We start from the raw sequence: 19,417 nt of genomic DNA, 5'->3' as shown, positions 1-19,417 counted from the left end.
TGGTTTAGAAGGAAGGGATTCTGAGGTTGGGAGACCGGTAGTCCTCGACTTACAACCGCCATTGAGGCTGGAGTTACATTGAGGCTTGAGTGACAGGCTAATGCCTGCCATTAAGTAGATCAGTGGTTCCCAAACTGGCAACTTTAAGACTTGGGACAGAGCTGGCTGGAGAATTCTGGGAGTTGAAGTCCACCAGTCTTAAAGTTGCCAACTTTGGGAACCACTGGTTTAGAAGGAAGGGATTCTGAGGTTGGGAGACCGGTAGTCCTCGACTTACAACCGCCATGAGGCTGGAGTTACATTGAGGCTTGAGTGACAGGCTAATGCCTGCCATTAAGTAGATCAGTGGTTCCAAACTTGGCAACTTTAAGACTTGTGGACAGAGCTGGCTGGAGAATTCTGGGAGTTGAAGTCCACAAGTCTTCAAGTTGCCAAGTTTGGGAACCACTGGTCTATTGCCCAGAGATCAAATGCGGCTTGTTGTTCGGTTCACACAACACCAGTGAAAGCTAGAGGAGGCGGGGAGAGTCATTATGTGCCTGAATGATATAAAGTCTCTGCTTGAGTAGGGGGCTGGACTAGAAGACTTCCAAGGTCCCTTCCCATTCTTATTCTATAATCCCACGTCAATCATCAGCGGAATGGCTTCCCTCCATCCAGTAATTGTGGAGGTTCTCAAGAAGAGGCTGGGGAGCCATTTGCTGGATGTCATGAGTCATAAGGTCTCCTGCTTCAGCAGGGGGGTTAGACTAGAAGACCTCGGAGGTCCCTTCTAACCCTGCCCTTTATTCTAACTCTACTGTTGGATTCACCTGTGGGTGAACTAGGCCACCATCTTAAACCGCGGCTGATTTGGTGTCTTCTCTTGAGTGCCGAAACTCAGCACGGCTAATCTGGATTGAGGTTCAGCTCTTCCGTGGACTCACCCGTCTGTCCAGGATGATCAAATGGGGGTTCAGGGGTGAAGGAGGTTTGCTTGTGAAAGCCCAAACTTTCCCTTTTCGCAAAGTGAGATTATTAAATGGCCAAAGGTGGAAAGAATTCATGTGGCCCACAATGGAGGGATGGCTGGTGAAGGTGATGGGAGTAACCGACATGGCTAAACCAACATGGCTTGATCAGAGAAAAGCCACTTTATCGCTGACTGGAAACTTTTATAAACCAGTGTTTCTCAACCTTGAAACTTGAAGTCCTGTGGACTTCAAGTTGCCAAGGTTGAGAAACATGTTATAGACTTTTAAGGTTAAAACAGGAAAAAGGAACTTTTGATTTAATATGATTAGACAGAAAGTGAGGTATGTTGTAACCCGTGTTAGCAAGCAGTAAATTTATAATTGTACTTATAACCGCTGTAAAGAAGATCAGAAGCTGTTCTTTGCACTTTTTCCTCTTTCCTTCGTGGGCGCTCCATCCCTGGAGGTTTTTAACAAGAGACTGGACAATCACTTGTCTGAGATGGCATAGGTTCTTCTGCTTGAGCAAGGGGATGGACTAGAAGACCATGGTCTCTTCCAGATTCTATTCTATTCTGTCTAGTCTAGTTAGTCTTCTATTCTATTCTATTATTTATTCTATTTTATTCTACTCTACTTTTTATTCTATTTTCTATTATTTTCTGTTCTTCTATTCTATTATTTATTCTATTTTATTTGATTATTATTCTACTCTACTTTTTATACTATTTCTATTTATTTTCTATTTTCTATTCTATTCTGTTCTATTCTATTATTCTACTCTTTTATTCTTTTCTATTTATTTTCTATTTATTTCTATCTGTTCGTTCTATTCTATTATCATTCTATTTTTATTCTATTATTCTACTCTACTTTTTATACTATTTTCTATTTATTTTCTATTTTCTATTCTTTCTGTTCTATTCTATTCTATTCTATTCTATTATTTATTCTATTATTTATTCTACTCTACTTTTTATTCTATTTTCTATTTATTTTCTGTTCTATTCTATTCTATATTTATTCATTTTATTTGATTATTTATTCTACTCTACTTTTTATACTATTTCTATTTTTTTCTATTCATTCTATTCTGTTCTATTCTATTATTTATTCTACTCTATTTTATTCTATTTTCTTTATTTTCTATTTATTTTCTATTTATTTTCTATTCTGTTCTGTTCTATTCTATTATTCATCTATTTTTATTCTATATTCTACTCTACTTTTATACTATTTTCTATTTATTTTCTATTTTCTATTCTATTCTGTTCTATTCTATTCTATTCTATTCTATTATTTATTCTACTCTACTTTTTATTCTATTTTCTATTTATTTCTATTTATTTTCTATTTATTTCTATTATTTTCTATTTATTTTCTATTTATTTTCTATTCTGTTCTGTTCTATTCTATCTATTATTTATTATTTATTCTATTATTCTACTCTACTTTTTATACTATTTTCTATTTATTTTCTATTTTCTATTCTATTCTGTTCTATTCTATTATTATTCTACTCTACTTTTTATTCTATTTTCTATTTATTTTTCTATTTATTTTCTATTTCATTTTGTTCTATTCTATTCCTTGCACTCTTAGCTTCTTCTCTGATGCCTCTCCTCTGTTTTGCTTTTTCACTTTGCATCGTTTTTAATCTTTTTTAAAAAAACAAATCTTTAATAATTGTTTCTTTTTAAAAAAACTGCCGAACTTTCTCCCATCACTGCTTTGTTTATTTGTTTACCTCCCAGCTTATTAATTGCTCTGGAAATGCCACCCTCCTGTGGCATTTTTGTCTTAATAACAGTGTTGCCCAGCTGTGGGTTTTGGATCTGTTTCCTCCCATGCCCACCGGCTAGCGTGTTTTTAGTTCAAGCGTGCAACGCATCCAACAAGGAAAAGCCTCCCGTTTCCTGGATTCAGGGTGTCGAATTTCCAAAGCTAATTTCCAAAGCTGCAGGCTCTTGGGGCACACACACGCCTCAGTTCAGCTTGCTTTCGAGTAACCCCATTTGAGGGCGCACAGACCAAGCGGTGGGTCTTCCATAGGCGAGAGCGATTCAGTTTGGAGGAAATTTGGGGCCTTGTGTCTCTCCACCCGAGGAGGCCCCGTGCGCGTATACCTAATGGTGTGGCAGCTGACCATGTGGCAATTGTGTCTCCACACAGATGCATCTGCCTTTAGAGCACGACTCTTCTTTATACCTTGGAGCTAAATTTGCTGTCCTGGTGGAAGAGGCCTCATCCAGCCTGCAACCCTCTGTCTTAGAGAAGGAGAAAGGGAGGCGGGGGGGGGAGGAGGGGATGGCACTAGAGAGGCAACATTTGGCAAGAGACGAGATGACATATTGTTGGTCCCACCAGGGACCTCGGCTGGCCCGGTCTTGTCAGGCAGAGCAGACGGTATTAACCCTCCCAGGACTGGCGGTGCCTCCCTCTTCAAGCCTCGAACCGCCTTTGAAATTCAGGAACAGCAGCTGGGGGAGAATCGGATCATTACTATCACCATCATCATCATTATTATTGATCCGGGTTCGTATTGATCATAATTTGTTTTGATCGGTTGGTACGGAAGATGACCAAGCGCAGAGCCTTTGCCCAGAATTTCACAGCGTCTCCTGCCTGAGCAGTGAATGGGGTTGGACTGGAAGACCTCCGCGGTCCCTTCCAACTCCGCCAGTCTGTCATTCTACTCAACAGAAAGCTCTTGGCTTCGCTTTCAAACTGAATTTCAGAGAGCTTCCAAAACTGGATTGCTCTGATATTGGAAGCGCAGAGTGGATCTCGCTATGGGATCAGGAAAGCCGCGGCATAATAAATCTAAACGATAATGGCAAGAAAACTTAGAACTTAGAAGCAAAACAGGTTTCCCCCACACACACACAAAAAAGCTGGGTTCAAATGTAGTCATAAATCACTGTTCAGGCTGGCTGGGAGGTGGGTGGGGATTGGCAGGCTGTGTCAGAGTGTGGCAAGGCCATCTAACATCTCATTAATGAGTCGGGGGAGGGGGGGCTGCAGGAGGGAGGGGACAGAAGGAGCAGGAGAATAAGCTGTCAAAATGTCCCGTTGAGACATTAAGAGGCCAAGTTGCAGGCTGGATCAGAGGAGGAGGAGGAAGAGGAGGAGGAGGGAGGAGGAAGAAGAGGAGGAGGAGGAGGAGGAGATGATGGTGGTTAGGGTTTGGACGAGTCAGTTGTTGAGACACCCTTAACTGAATAAAGGAATAACACAGTGGGAAGGGACCTTGAAGGTCATCTAGTCCAACCCCACTTCCAAGCAGGAGACCTACACCATTTCTGACAGAGGGCAGTCCAGTCTCTTCTTGAAAGCCTCCAGTGATGCAGCTCCCCCACTTCTGGAGGCAAGTTGTTCCATTGACGAATTGTTCTCACTGCCAGGAAAGTTCTCTTTCGTTTCTGGGCCCCTTGATTAGTTTCCACCCATTGCTTCTACCCCTGCCTTCTGGGGTTGGGAGAATAGGCTGAGCCCCTCTTCTATGGGGCAGCCCCTCGAATATTGGAACGCTGCTCTCCTGCATCCCCAATCCCCTTTTCCATTAGACAGCCACCCCTAATCCCCAGCAACTCTTCTTCATAGGGTTTCACTTCCAGCCCTTGTTGCGATGGGGAGGTCTGAATACACCTTGAATACAGAAGGACAGAGTTGGAAGGGACCCTATAGGGCATCTAGTCCAACCCCCCATGCCCAAGCAGAAGACCCTCCACCATTTCTGACAGAGGACAGTCCAGTCTCTTCTTGAAAGCCTCCAGTGATGAAGCTCCCACGACTTCTGAAGGCAACTCCTGTTCCATGGGTTGATTGTTCTCACTGTCAGGAAATTCCTCCTTATTTCCAGGTTGAGTCTCTCCTTCCATCCATTCTTCCTTCTCTGGACCTTCAGGGGTCTTAGAGAACAGCCTGACCCCCTTCCTCGTCTCTGGGGCAGCCCCTCAACTATTGGAAGATGCTCCCCTGTCTGCCCTGGTCCTTCTCTTCCCTAGACTAGCCAGGCCCAGTTCCTGCAAACGTTCATCGTATGCTTTAACTTCCAGGCCTTTGATCATCTTAGATAGATTAAGATAAACAGCATTGGAAGGGACCTTGTAGGTCATCTAGTCCAACCCCACTTCCAAGCAGGAGACCCTCCACCATTCTCGACAGAGGGCAGTCCAGTCTCTCCTTGAAAGCCTCCAGAGATGAAGCTCCCACAACTTCTGAAGGCAACTCCTGTTCCATGGGTTGATTGTTCTCCCTGTCAGGAAATTCCTCCTTATTTCCAGGTTAAATCTCTCCTTGGTCAGTTTCCATCCATTCCTCCTTCTCTGGCCTTCGGGGGCTTTGGAAGTGGCAGTCTGTTCTCCGTCCGGGACGGGGGTCTCTGCTCTACACAGACGGAAAGAGGGGCGCCTCGCTTAAGAGAGCCACAACATCCAAATATTCCTTTCTATGGGATGATTTTGCGCTTATTCTCTTGCGCTTCTGCCCCACCGGCGGGCACCACGGACTCTCTTTCGGGGAGGGGGCGCCGCCTCTGTCCTCCCCCCACGCCCTGTGCTTGGTCTGCTTTCACTCTACCCCCTCCAGACCCGGACCGGCTCTCCCCGCTCGCTCGGGGGTCCCGCAGACGGCCGCCGGGCTCCGGCTCGCCGCAATCTGTTGCTGCGGCGGCGCCCCCCGGCCCGGGCAAGCGAGACTCGGTCCCCGTCCGCCCCCGGGCGCCCCCCCCCCACAGCTCCGGCTCCCCCCGCCAGGCGCCCTAATTGAGCCGGGCATAATCGGATGCGGGCTAATTATGCGGGGTCTCCTCCTCTCCGGCGGCCGCGGGGGTCTCCATCTGCCCCGCCGCCTTTGTGGCCGCCCATCTGTCACGCGCCGCCCCCTCCCTCCCCGAAGGGTCTCCCCCGCCCGGCTGCTCGGCTGCCTCCCCGGGAGACCCGCCGGCCGCCCCTCGCCCCTCGCCCGGCTCCGGCATCTCCGGGCTTTTGCGGGATGGGAAGCGCAGGCGGAGGGGAAGCCCGAGGGCCCCCCCAAGTCTTCCCTAGCCAGGACCCCCTCCCCCTGCGCCTTTGGCTCTCCGGCCGCCGGAAAGGACCCCCGCCCCACCTCAGTCTCCCTCGGATGACACACACACACACACAGAGAGAAAGAGACACACAGACGGACAGAAAGAGACACACAGAGATAGAGACACACACACAGAGAAATACAGACAGACACACAGATAGAAAGATACACAGAGATACAGACAGACACACAGGTACAGAGAGAGACAGACAGACAGACAGACAGACAGACACACACAGACACACACAGACACACACACACACACACACAGATACACGGGGGGGGGGGGCAGAGAGGGAGAAGGCAAGAGGGAGGATGCAGAAGGAAAGTGATTCAGGCTGAATTGAGTGGATAACTTTATTTTATTATTTTATTTTATGCTTTATAATACTTTTTTCAATTTGACCACTGTTGGTCTGCAATGTGCTTCCTGCCTAAGCAGGGGGTTGGATCAGGGGTCTCCGACCTTTCGGGCCTCAGGGAATCCCTGCCGTTGTTAAATCAGCAGCCCCGTTGTTGAGTGAATCTGGCTTCCTCATTCACTTTGCTGGTTGCAGAAAGGGACCCACTGCGACCCTCATGGCTACATGCCTGTTGCCAAACCTTCGAAGTTTGATCACGTGATTGCGGGGATGCCGCAACCGTCATAAGGGTGAAAAACGGTCATAACTCACTTATTTCAGCGCTATTGTAACTTGGTTGGAGTCGAAGTGAGCTGAAGTCGAAGAGGACAGAGAAGAGCAACCAGGATGAGGAGGGGACTGGAGGATAAAACTTATGAAGAACAGTTGCAGGAACTGGGCCTGGCTGGTCTAGGGAAGAGAAGGACCAGGGGAGACAGGAGAGCATCTTCCAATAGTTGAGGGGCTTCCAAGAGAGGAGGAAGGGGGTCAAGCTATTCTCTAAGACCCCTGAAGGTCCAGAGAAGGAAGAATGGATGGAAGGAGAGATTCAACCTGGAAATAAGGAGGGATTTCCTGACAGTGAGAACCATCAACCAATGGAAGAGAAGTTGCCTTCAGACGTTGTGGGAGCTTCATCCCTGGAGGCTTTCAAGAGGAGACTGGACTGCCCTCTGTCAGAAATGGTGTAGGGTCTCCTGCTTGAGCAGAGGGTTGGACTAGATGACCTCCAAGGCCCCTTCCAACTCTGTTAATCTGTTATCTCTGAAAGCTGGTGGAGGAATCCTGGGGATAAAAGTTCAAGTGCTTCATACCCTTTGTTTCTTTCTCAGAGCTGGAGGGGGAGATACTATTGCTTCGGGCCACCTCTCTTTCTGTCCCCCAGCCCCACTTTTGCCCCTCAACCCCTGCCCCCAGGGAGGGAGGCCCTTCCTGGAACTTCCCTGCAGAGGAAGGAGGAATTTGGGAAGTCATGGAGGAGGCAACCTAGCACCCCCCCAGCTGAATTTGGATTAGGTTCAGCTCTTTGACCAGAGGGCCTCACTCCACCATGAGAAGGTGGCCCAGGCTATGGTCCCTCTTCCTGAAGAAGATTCCCCAGTTGGATTTTACCTTTTGATGGGGGATTGGGGCAACTGAAAAAGAACACAAGAGGCAGTTTTAATCCAAGGAAGGAAGGGAAGAAGGAAGAAGGGAAGAATTAAAGGAGAAAAGGGGAGGGAAGAAAGAAGAGAGAGGGAGAAGGAAGGGGGGAGGGAGGGAAGAAGGAAGGAAATAATTAAGGAAAGGGGAGAGAAGAAGAGAGAGAGAGAAGAAAGGAAGGAAGGAAAGGAAAGGCAAAGAGGGAGGGAGGGGAAAAAGGAATGAAAGAAAAGAAAGAAAAAGAAAGAAAGAGAGAGAAAAGAAAAAAGGAAGGAAGTCAAGGCAAAGAGGGAGGGAGGGAAGAAGAAAAGGAAGGGAGGGAGGAAAGGAAAGGAGAGGGAGGAAGAAAAGGAATGAAAAAAAGAAAGAAAAATAAAAACGGAAGGAAGGAAAGAGGGAGGGAGGGATGGAGGGAGGGAGGATCAGGCTGGCAACAATTTCTGGCCCAGCATAAACTAACCCGAAGGGGTGTGTCTTGATCCCCAATAACCACACACAAACCAGGTATGGCTTGTTGTGCCAAGGGAAAGGCTGGTCTTTCCTTCACTTGCCTAATTGCACTTGGGGACCCTCCCCATGTGCCCCCCATGCTCTGGGCTTTCAAGGGTCCCCTCCAAGGGAGGCAGGAACTGCCAAGAGGCGGCCCTCCCCTCCCCTCCCTCACTAACCATGTTAAATCTTCATCAGCAAAGAGTAAATTTAAGGCAGGTAGGATGGCAGGGGGGGCCCTTCACCCCCAAAGCAGCAGCCCAGGTCACTTTGGCTTAGAGCTGGCCCTCATTCAGCCCTTCCTTCCTTCCTTCCCTCCCTCCCTCCTTCCTTCCTTCCTTCCCTTACTACTTTTCTTTCTTTCCTCTTTCCTTCCTTTCTTTACTGCCCTTTCATTTATTCCTCTCTTCTTCTGCCCTCCCTCCCTCCTTTCCTTTCCTTTACTCTCCTTCCTTCCCCTTTTCCTCCCTTTTTCTTTCTTATCCTTCTCGTTCTCCTTCCTTCCCTCTTTCCTCTCTTTGTTTTCACTTCCTTCCTTCCTTTCCCCTTCTTTTCTTTACTCTCCTTCCTTCCATTTTTCCTCCCCTTTGTTTTTTACCTTTCTCCTTCCCTCCCTCCCTCCCTCCCATCCTTCCTTCCTTCCTTCCATCCTTCTTTCCTTCCATCCATCCTCCCTCCCTTCCTTCCTTCCTTCCTTCCTTCCTTCCGTGGCCAGTCTCCAAAGCCAGCATTCAACAAAACGCCTGCTGGATTATTAGCCCTCCTCCTCCCCCCCCAGCTGCCCCCACCCATATGTTCCCTCTCAGGGCAAAGGGGAGGGCAGCTGCCGCTTTCTCTCCACCCCACTTTCCTTCTGCCTCCAGGGAAGCAGCTGAGTTCAAGGGAGGGGAGGGGGCTGCACCGTGGCCAGTTTCATACAACCCACAAATGCCCAACTAGCATCCTTTGGCGGCTTCACCAAAGGGGAAACCTGGTTTGCTTGGGACAAATTGGGTATAATTGCGAACAGTTAAGAGCTGATTTCAGCCCTGAAACTACCAGGATGCCACCCTTATCCTGACAAGTGTGGTCGAATGGCATCCCTGTTACACCTGGGTTAACAACCGAAAGGCTGCATCTGTTATTATCAATCCAATCTGTATTTGCACCCCGTGTTCGATCTAAGCCGGCCTTGGGAGTCACACGGGGCTCTTCTGCGCTGGAGCGGAGATTTTTGTCTTGGAAAAGAGGATGGGAGTTCATGGGACCCCCAAGGAGGCCCCTCAAATTATCTACCCACAAAAGCCACCTTCGACCAGGATCAGATGGCAGCAATTCTGGGAGTCCTCCACTTACGACCATTCATTTAGTGTCCGTTCCAAGTTACGACAGCACTGGGGGGGAAAGTGACTTATCACCTGTTTTAGTGACCGTTTCAGCATCCCATGTGTGGTGATGTGACGAAAATTCGGATGCTTGGAACTGGCTCGTTATTATGACGGCTCCTCCGCGAGCTGCACTGGCTACCTGTTGATCTCCGGGTGCGCTTCAGGGTGTTGTTGACCACCTTTAAAGCCCTTCATGGTAGTGGATCTGAGTACTTGAGAGACCGCCTTCTGCCGATTACCTCCCTCCGACCGATAAGATCGCACAGACTGGGTCTCCTCCGAATCCCATCCGCCAGTCAATGTCGACTGGCGACTACACGGAGGAGAGCCTTCTCTGTGGCTGCTCCGACCCTGTGGAACGACCTCCCCGTCGAGATACGCACCCTCACCACCGTCCAGGCCTTTCGCACAGCCCTCAAGACCTGGCTATCCCAACAGGCCTGGGGATAAGCTTCTAATTTGCCCCACCCGAGTGTTGAGTGTTGAATGCAAGTTGTGTTTTTACTATTTTACTTTGTTCACATACTGTTTATTTTTGAATTGCACCCCCTCCCTAATGATTGTAAGCCGCCCTGAGTCCCCTCAGGGAAAAGGGCGGCCTATAAATCCTAATAATAATAATATAATAATAATAAAATGTCCCGGATTACGTCGTGATCCCTTTTTTTTGTGACTTTCTGATAAGCAAAACCAGTGGCTCAAGGGAGGTCCTAATACTGCTGTGTAAAGCCTCACTTAGAATCCTGCGCCCAGTTGCCACAGTCTGAATCTTGATCAGGTGACTTTGAGGATGCTGCTACTGTCGTCAGTGTGAGAATGATCATAAGTCACATTTTCAGTGCTGTAATTCTGAAAGGTGACTAAGTGAACTTTCCTAGGTTGAGGGCTACCTGTACACTGAGACCCCACTTCTGGTAATGGTAGGACAGGTGCAATCTTTGCGTATGCTGTTAAATCCACCCAATCTTACTTTATTTAATAAACTAGGTTGAGTCTAAGAAGTCTCTAATCTAGTGTTTGCCAAACTTGGCAGCTTGAAGATGGGTGGACTTATATTCCCAGAATTCCTCAAGAGCAAGCCTTACTAAGGCCTCACCTGGAGTCCTGCATCCAGTTTTGATCACCACACTTTTAAAAAAGAGGTGAGACTCTAGAAAGAGGGCAGAGAAGAGCAGCCAGGAGGATGAGAGGAATGGAGGCTCAAACAAACGATGGACGGTTGTAGGAACTGGGCCTGGCTAGTCTAAGGAAGAGAAGGACCAGGGGAGACAGGAGAGCATCTTCCAATATTTGAGGGGCTGCCACAGAGAGGAGGAAGGGGGTCAAGCTATTCTCCAAATCACCCGAAGGCCAGAGAAGGAAGAATGGATGGAAGGAGAGATTCAACCTGGAAATAAGGACAGGGAGACCAATCAACCCATGGAACAGGAGTTGCCTTCAGAAGTTGTGGGAGCTTCATCACTGGAGGCTTTCAAGAAGAGACTGGACTGCCCTCTGTCAAGAATGGTGTAGAGTCTCCTGCTTGAGTAGGGGGTTGGAATAGATGACCTCCAAAGCCCCTTCCAATCTTGTTAATGTGTTACTTGCCAGAGTCACTTAACAACCGTGTTAGTAACTTAACTGCAGTGATTCATTTAATAACTGTCTTGCTTAGCAATGGAAGTTGTAGGGTCCATTGAGGTCGTAAGGCGAGGTGTCCCAAACAGAACTGTGGGAATCAGGGTTTGGGGTAAGAACCCAGCCGCCAGCTCAGGGACAGAAGAAAACTAGGTTTGCCAGCAATCTGGGGTGAGGCTGCCAGTGATCTTCCCCCCCCCACTGCAGCCCCCAGGGGCCCATCCTTCCTCTTCCCTGGAGACCCCACAGGTGGTGAGCAAAAGCCTTGTTTACTCTCAAGTATAGGCAGGTAATTTCTGCTGAAGGTTGCATCATGGCATGCAGGTGTGGGTGGGGGAGGCTGGGGGGGGGGGGGGGGGAGAGCGGGCATTGTGGCTGTATTTCCCCGAATCGCCTCCCCAACTGTGGAAGTGAGGATTGGGAACAAACCTGTTGGATCAGGAGTTACAGGAATTCAGTTTGGTTGCGGAATAGCGAAACAGATTCAAATGATATACCACTTCTTGAAAAAAACAGCCGACTGAACATCGCAGTCAGCTGCTGACTTCATCAAGATGCGGGAAATAAGAGCAGGTGACCATTTCGCAGCTGTGACTCAGGAAAAATGGATCTGGAGCTTCCACTGAGTTGGAAGGAACCCCTTTCACTTGGAGCGCTGACACGGAGATGGGGGTTTTGCAAAAACTTCGGCAATGTTTAATAATCCCAAACAGCAGCATAAAATATTCAATTTTACCGCCGAAGGCACGAAAGACAATGTATTTTCTTTTTTAAGCTTTGTTTCTTTGCTGTGAAAGAAGCACTTTTTTTATTTGAAAGGCAAGTAGTGTGATTTAAATCCTTTCTTTCGGAAGGAGCAGAAGAAAAGAGAAGAAAGGGGGGTAGGAAGGAGGGAGGAAGGAGGGAGGGAGGGAAGCAAGGAGGGAAGGAAGGAGGAAGAAGGAGAGAAGGAAGGAGGGAAGGAAGGAGGGAAGGAAGAGAGAAGAAGGAGGGAAGGGAAGGAGGAAAGGAAGGGGGAAGGAAGGAGAGAAGGAAAGAAAGGAGGGGGAAGGAGGGAAGAAAGGAGGGAAGGGGAAGGAGGGAGGGAAGGAAGGGGAGTAGGAGAGAAGAAATGAGGGAAGGAAGGAGGGAAGGAAGGAGGGAAGAAGAAGTAGGACCGTTGTAAGATAAGATGGATCTATGGGATGATAAAAAAGCAATCTTCAAGTATATTGTCAACAGTAGGGAAAAATTGTTATAAACATATTATTAATAAATCCTTTCTTTCGGAGGCTTTTACTGAAAAAGAAGAAGTGGGGGGGGGGAAAGTGGTGGAAAACTAACCACCCATCCAGCATATATTAGGACGTCTTCTGATGATGGATTCCTTCCTGAGGGATTTAAGAGAAAGCTTACACGTTCATATAAATAAAGGATGCTGGGAGAACCGATTATAAATACAGGGATACACAGCCGATAAAGTGGTTCCCTCAAATTCAGTTCAGTATAAATAAATACAGATTTGTGCAGAAATCATGATTTTTTTCAGCAGTTCCCCTAAAATTTGGGAGCCCTCTTCATATATTTAATAATTTAGAATAATAAAATAACAAGAGTTGGAAGGGACCGCGGAGGTCTTCTAGTCCAACCCCCTGCTCGAGCGGGAGACCCCGCATCATTCCAGTCTCTTCTTAAAAACCTCTGATTAATCTCATGTTTTATCTTGTCATTTTATTTGGTTGTAAGCTGCCTACGGTTGAGTCTTGCTGAGATGAGCAGCATATCTATCTATCTATCTATCTATCTATCTATCTATCTATCTATCTATCTATCTATCTATCTATCTAATCTCTATCTATCTATCTAATCTCTATCTATCTTCTATCTATCTATCTATCTATCTATCTATCTATCTATTTATCTATCTATCTATCTATCTATCTATCTATCTATCTATCTATCTATCTATCTATCTAATCTCTATCTCTCTATCTATCTATCTATCTATCTATCTATCTTCTATCTATCTATCTATCTATCTATCTATCTAATCTCTATCTCTATCTATCTATCTAATCTCTATCTCTCTCTATCTCTATCTCTATCTATCTATCTAATCTCTATCTCTATCTATCTATCTAATCTCTATCTCTATCTTCTATCTATCTATCTACTCTATCTATCTATCTATCTATCTATCTATCTAATCTCTATCTCTATCTCTATCTCTATCTATCTATCTATCTATCTATCTATCTATCTATCTATCTATCTATCTAATCTCTATCTCTATCTATCTATCTATCTATCTATCTATCTATCTAATCTCTATCTATCTATCTATCTATCTATCTATCTATCTATCTATCTATCTATCTCAAATCTTTAAATGCTTTTTCTCACCCCAAACATTCCACAAAGACAGAAGCAATTCTATTCCCCCCCCCCCCCGTAAAGCATCAGGGAAGGTTCCCCCCCCCCCCGGTGTCTGTCCTTCCCTCCAGCGATGGCACTTTGTCTCAAAGGTTTTATTTCCCCCCCCCCCGCCCCCGTCCCAAACAGCAGAAGGCCTTGACAGGTTGCAAGAATGGGCTTTGCAGCCTTTTAAAGAAATTGTTGACTTTCTGGCTTTCCCCCGCCTCCCAGCCTATAATTCTTGCTGCCACTGCTAATTATCCAAGCAGAGCCAGTCGGGATGAAGGGGGATTCTCCCTTGAGCCCCAGTGCCGGGTCATAGAATTGTGTGAAATGGCAGGAGGAGGAGGAGGAGGAGGAGGAGGAGAGGGGAGAAGCGTGCAAAAAGCCAGTTAAATTCGATTGTGTGTCTTTGCGAAGGAGAAGAGAGAGAGAGAGAGAGAAGAGATGTAAATAGAGCCACTTGCTGGCTGCATGTTACACACCTTGCTTGGATCACAGGAAATGGAAACAGCCCGTTGTCCAGAAAATGGGATTGTTGGATTTTGGGACACCTTTTGCAAAAATAAATTTAAAAAAATACAGCAAATTTGCCAAAAAAAGATTTGCAGCAGACTGAAAATGAAATTGCAATCGTTGCTGTGCTAATCCATTGCATAAAAATCTGAGTTTTTTCGTTTTTTTTTTAAAAACTGGGATTAACTAAAGGATCACAGCAGGAGATGCCAGCTTTGCAGCCCCCAAGAAATCCCTTGGAGCATTGGGAAGATCAAAAATTAAAAGCTTGGCTTCGTTCATACCGAGGACGGTCGCAAACTGGATTATCGATACACAACCGTGTGTTGCACAACTTGCTGCGTTGAAAAAACATAAACTCTCTTCTACGGGGGTGGGGGGGTCCCCGATTTAGGAAGACAACCAAGCCCTAAACTTTTATTGCTAAGAGACAGTTGTCAAGTGAATGTTGCCCCATTTTAGGACCTTTCTTGCGGCAGTCGTTAAATTAGTCACATGGTTGTTAAGTGACTCTGGATTCCCCATTGACTCTGCTCGTCAGACGGTCGCAAAAGAGGATCGCAGGACTCCGGGATGTTGCGACCGTCATGAGTACATGCCAGTGGCCAAACATATGAACTTTGATCATGTAATGATGGTATAATGCAGTGTTTCTCAACCTTGGCAACTTGAAGATGTCCGGACTTCAACTCCCAGAATTCCCCAGCCAGCATTTGCTGGCTGGGGAATTCTGGGAGTTAAAGTCCAGACATCTTCAAGTTGCCAAGGTTGAGAAACACTGGTATAGTGTGTAAAATGGTCAATCCCGACTCTAGAGGGCGCTGCTCATCTCTGTTTGAAAGCCGAAGATGCCAGCGCTGTCCGAAGACTTCTCTGTGGTCATGTGGCCGGCATGACTCAACGCCGAAGTCGCATGGAACGCTGTTCCCTTCCCACCAAAGGTGGTTTCTATTTTTCTACTTGCATTTTTTCGAACTGCTAGGTTGGCAGAAGCCGGGACAAGTCACGGGAGCTCCCTCCGTTACGCAGCATGTGGGATTCGAACTGCTGAACTGCCAACCTTTCTGGTCGACAAGCTCAGTGTCCTAGCCACTGAGCCATTGTGTTTCTATAGCCAAGACCTTCAAGCCTCTCGAGGGAGCAAGGGGATGGACTAGAAGACCCCTCATGGTCCCCTCCAATCCTACTATTCTATATTCGAAGCATCTAAACTTTGTTCACAATGAGTAGATTTGATGGAATTAGGTAGCTCCAACTCTAGGGAAAGTTGAATCATATGGAATCAACCTAGTCTCACTGGACTTCACAAGAAGAGAATGGGCAGGCAATTTGTCTGAAATGATATGGGGTCTCCTGCTCGAGAAGGGAGTTGGACTAGATGACCTCTGAGATTCCAACTGTTATTCAAAGCACCTGAAGTCAGAGCAAGAAGCAATGGAGGGAAACTAATTAAGGAGAGAACCAACCTAGAACTAAGGAGAAATTTCCTGACAGTGAGAAGAATCAATCAGTGGAATAATTTGCCTCCAGAAGTTGTGAATGCTCCAACACTGGGAGTTTTTAAGAAAAGATTGAATGGAAAGTTGGAGGGGGGCGAAAGAAAGGGTGTATGGAGGGTCGAAGAGGTACATTGGGTTTCTATTTTGGGGGGTATTGTTGACAAGAGGAACGGCTGTGTTTATTGTTTATTGTTATATGGCCCCGGTTATGCACAGTATATATGTGACTGTACGAAATGAAAATGGAAAAATAAAACACATTTACAAAGAAAGATTGAATAACCATTTGCCTGAAATAGTATAGGCTTTCCTGCTTGAGCAGGGGATTGGACTAGAAGACCTCCAAGGTACCTTCCAACTCTGAATTCTATTCTGTATGTTGCTGGGGCCAAACACTTTTTAGATGCACACAATATCCAGAGCCACATTCTAGCTGTGCCAACGTGAGTCCTTGTGACCCGTCAAAACCGCGGAGGACAAAATTGCGCTCGACGAAAGCGCGCATTTGACGTCATCACAGCGCGACGAAAAAATTAAAAATTGAAATAAAATTAAAATTAAAGCAAGCCGATTCACATAAAGGTAAGGGTTAGGTTTAGGTTTAGCGTTAGGTTAAGGGTTACGTTTAGGGTTAGATTTAGGGTTAGGTTAAGGGTTAGGTTTAGGGTTAGGTTTAGGGTTAGGTTTGGGGGGGTTAGGGTAAGGTTTTCGCTTTATTTTTACATTTTTCCATCACAGCGCGATGTTTTCGTCGCGCTGTGATGACGTCAAATGCGCGCTTTCGTCGAGCGCAATTTTGTCCTCCGCGGTTTTGTGGTGGAACCGTGAGTCCTTACTACTAGGATAGAAGGTAACCAGCTTGTTTGTAGCTCAGGATATATTGGGCAAACTTTTAGCTCAAAACTACCCATCTGCCACCCTTTCCAAGATGCCAACCCAAGGCAGAGCCATCTCTTGGCGCCGAGGGGCAGCATCTGGTACCGGTGACTGTGTGAAGGAGGCAGTCTCACCTGGGACTCTCCAGTTAAAGGCAACTCCCGCTGGAAGTCGAGACAGCACGCAGGGGCCAGGAATCCTCAGCAAGTGGGATCCACTCGGAAATATCAGGGAGACCCCAATTCTTGCAGCTGTCGAGGGAAAGGATCCTGGAGAAGACGGGTCTGAAGTCAGAGTCAGGGGGTCTGGAGAGATTCTCTGTCATCCAGGCTGGTTGTCCCAAAGGGGCTTTTTTAGGACTTCCTTGTTTTTTCTTCTGAAGAGTTTTCGCTTCTCATCCAAGAAGCTTCTTCAACTCTGACTAGGATGGTGTGGGGGAAGGATTTATACTCCTTGCAGACAGCTGGTCGTTTGCATCCTTGCAGTGTTTCTCAACCTTGTCAACTTGAAGATGTCTGGACACTGTTTTAGACGGTCGTTGAGGCCACTTGGAGGTTTTATCTGTGTCCTCAGGAGGGTCACCTGAGTGGTGCAAATGGTTCCTGTAGCCTGCAATTTTCCCCTCTGGAAATCCATTCCTACTCCCAGCCCATTCAAAGGGGGTTCGTCCCAAATTGTATAGCTAAAAGTCTGGAGAGATTCTCAGCCATCCATGGCTTTTTCAGGAGGCACCTGGACTTCCTTGTTTTTTTTTTTCTTTTGAAGATGTTTTGCTTCTGCTCCAAGAAGCTTCTTTAGCTCTGACTGGATGATGGGGAAGGGAAGGGTTTATGTCCCTTTTAAACAGCTGGGAAGGTAGCGAAGGTTAGAGGATTTCATAGCTGGAGTGAAGATCTAAAAAAGGAAGCTAGAATCTTAGTAAACAATTAATGTCCACGCAAACGGATTCAGCTCGTATTGAAATCAAATAAATCAAAGCTGTGAACTGAGTGGGAGAGATCTTACTTTGTACTGCACAAGGCAGCTTGAAGTTCCCAGCACCGACGCCGTTCTGCTTTGGGGTGGCCCCCCTCTCTCTGCAGGCACAAAAGCTGCAAAAATCGAAGGGCATTTGCCAGCAAAACTATATCTTCTTCCCTTCTTGCCTGAAGGATAAGAAACCTGTTAAGACGTCAGATGGATGATCATCTAAACAGATACGTGACCAGGAATTCGGGGGCAGCTAATTTTAAGCTGCCACCATCAGCAAGCTCCTCCCAGGAAGTCAAGATCTTCTCTTTTATAGGGGAAACATCTCTCTGCTTTCTTCCTGAGGAACGAGGCCCAGAAATAATTCCTTCCGAAGGGGAAACGGAGGTAAATGAATTCAGGGATGAAAAGATGTGTAACACGAATCATCATGGCCTCCCTCTTCTGCTACCTCCATTATCAATTGAGCTCTCATGCGCTAACGCTGTTGTGGCAAACCTATGGCACGCATGCCACAGGTGGCACACAGAGCCCTCTCTGCAGGCACGCGAGCCGTTGCCCCAACTCAGCTGCACCGCGCTGCGCACACACCTCCCGCCGACCACTTTTGAGTCTCTGCTGCGCCTATGCGGGAGACATGCCTGCATGTGGGAGATATTGGGGGGGGTTCATGTGTGCACGGGGGTTATGGGGGAGTGGGTGTGCCCCCTCACATGTGCTTTGCTCTTGCGCATGGCTTGCACACATGCACACAGTTTAGAAAATGTGGCTAACACATGGTGGACATGCGAGGCTGCCAAAAAATACTGGACCATAATTAAAAAGTGGCTTGAGGAAATAACGGGGAACTATTTTATTAGGTCTAACTACAACACAAAATATTTTTATTAGGTCTAACTACAACAAAAGGAAGTGGAGAAATACTATACCTAATTCCACCTATTTACTACAGCGGCGAGAATAACATTCACACAAAATGGAAAAAAAACAATATAGAACCGAAGGAAGACGAGGTGATAAGGAAGAGCCGAGGTGGCGCAGTGGTTAGAGTGCAGCACTGCAGACTACTTCAGCTGACTTCAGTTCTGCAGTTCGGCGGTTCTAATCTCACCGGCTCAGGGTTGACTCAGCCTTCCATCCTTCCGAGGTGGGTGAAATGAGGCTGAAAGCCCTATGAAGCGGTATATAACTGCTATTGCTATTGCTATAAGATCTTAGAATGTGCGAAGATGGACAAATTGACGAAGGAAATGGAAGAAAAGGAGGAGTATCAGAATATTATTTAGTTTGGGGGGGAAACGGTACCAGTGGTTAGATGATAGAAATAAGAAATTGGGAAATGTAATATTAAGGCATAGTAGAACAATTAGGACATAGAGATAAGATAGGGGGTAGGAAAGATAAGATTATGAATGCAAGAAAAGCATGTACAATATAATACAAATAGTCTGATATAAACTAAATATGATAATTAAGGAATTGTAGACCAAAAGGAGGAAGAAGTGAGGTGACCACGAATGTAAAATTGGAAGAGGGAAATAATAACTGTAAAGATTCGCCGATATTTAACTGCTGTAAGAGGGAACATTTAGTCCCTGCGTGGTTTTAAGTTACGTATTTGTCTTTGTAGATGTGTTTAAGTGTTTGAAAAAAAAAAAAGGGGGCTGAATAGGACGACAGAGAGCAGATCGCCACTACTGGTTCGGCTGAACCCATCCGAACCGGCTGAATACCAACATTGAACTCAGCCTGGCCTTCAACCAGCTTTTAGCCAACTGCCCACCCAGCACTCCAAAAATTGGAAAGACCAAAACTGGTGGTAGAAGCCCCCGTGCTCGGCGACCCTCCGATGCTGAATGAGGACGGGGCCACCACCCCTAAAGTGCTCGTCCTTCAGAAGGAAGTCTGTGTGGGAGCAACCGAATCCACTCTGGGGTCCGATCCAGGCTTGGCCACTGTTCAGCTTCCGCTTGGGCCTCCTCTGTTCCAGCTGGGGACAGCTCCCGAGCGGTCCGTGGGGAGGCCTTGGCCTTCGCTGAGCGCGAGAGGAACGGGCAGCAGCTGCTGCTTCCCATCCTTGCCAGCAACGGGATCCAAGAGAAGGACGAGGCTGGAGCTCCGGA

Source organism: Thamnophis elegans, chromosome 17, assembly GCF_009769535.1.
Source record: "Thamnophis elegans isolate rThaEle1 chromosome 17, rThaEle1.pri, whole genome shotgun sequence".
NCBI lineage: Eukaryota > Metazoa > Chordata > Lepidosauria > Squamata > Colubridae > Thamnophis > Thamnophis elegans.
This window is presented reverse-complemented; position numbering follows the sequence as displayed.